Source organism: Convolutriloba macropyga, unplaced genomic scaffold (assembly GCF_964194025.1).
Source record: "Convolutriloba macropyga unplaced genomic scaffold, txConMacr16.3 SCAFFOLD_1561, whole genome shotgun sequence".
In the NCBI taxonomy this organism is placed as follows: domain Eukaryota; kingdom Metazoa; phylum Xenacoelomorpha; order Acoela; family Convolutidae; genus Convolutriloba; species Convolutriloba macropyga.
Genome location: NW_027450123.1, coordinates 26,181 through 27,144, shown reverse-complemented (window position 1 = coordinate 27,144; position 964 = coordinate 26,181). Strand labels below are relative to the sequence as shown.

The 964-nt window shown below is 40.1% G+C and overlaps 1 pseudogene; it reads left to right on the top strand.

The window, feature by feature from the left end:
- The first annotated feature begins 351 nt into the window (after positions 1 to 351).
- Positions 352 to 503, top strand: LOC142355620 (5.8S ribosomal RNA; annotated as a pseudogene).
- The last annotated feature ends 461 nt before the right edge of the window (positions 504 to 964 follow it).

Here is a 964-nt window from a genome sequence, read left to right as displayed (position 1 = left end):
GGCCGAAAGCGCAGCATGTGAAAGGTATAGATAAAAGTTATCGTTGCAGTCAGTACTGTGTAGTTACTAGTAGCTGGATTTAAGCTCGAAGTGAGACACTGTTGGTGAAACTTCATCATGAGAACGTCACAAGCTGATCACGCTCTATGATATGACTAGTATTATGTTGCTTATAGTAGGCTAAGCGCAAGCCGAAACATCAACATGTGAAAGTCGTAGAATTTTGCGATCAAACTGTGGCTAGTACTTTGATGATGCTTGTAGCCAACCGAATTGGTTGAAAAGCCCAATAAGTAAGCTAACTTGGGAGAGCTTGTTGGAAACCAAATGCTACTAGATTGGTCCAAATACATCCTTCAACAGGGGATCACTTGGCTCGCTTTACGAAGAGGAGCACAGCTATATGTGTTAATTCGGTATGAATCGCAAGATTTGTTTACCGACCTCTCTAACGCAAAAGGCGGTCTCGGCTTCGGCTGTTGACTGCGTCCGATTCAGGGTTATATAACTCTCGATTGAACACATTGATGTTCTATTGTTGGTGCTTCCAATAAAATTGGAACACTTAAAGCAGAACCGATTCAAATAATAGCATTCTGATCAATGATTGCATTCCTTGATCAAGAACTGCTGGAGTCATTGTGATGGCGAATTTTCTTCATAAGAAAATTGCAAAGAGACGGAACTTAATGAGACTAGTATTATGTTGTTTCTAGTAAGCGGAAGCTGAAACAGCAACATGTGAAAATCAAGTTTTGTTCAATGATCTCGAGGCGATAAGTACTATGAAGCAACTAGTAGCCTAAGCATGACTCAGATTTGAGACAGTCAAAAAGACTGGCGAAACTTCTTCACATGAAAGTTACATAGAGAACTACAAATGTATACAGCGAGTATTATGTTGTTTCTAGTAGGCGAAAGCTGAAACATCAACATGTGAAAGTTGTCTGCAAACTGTAGAACG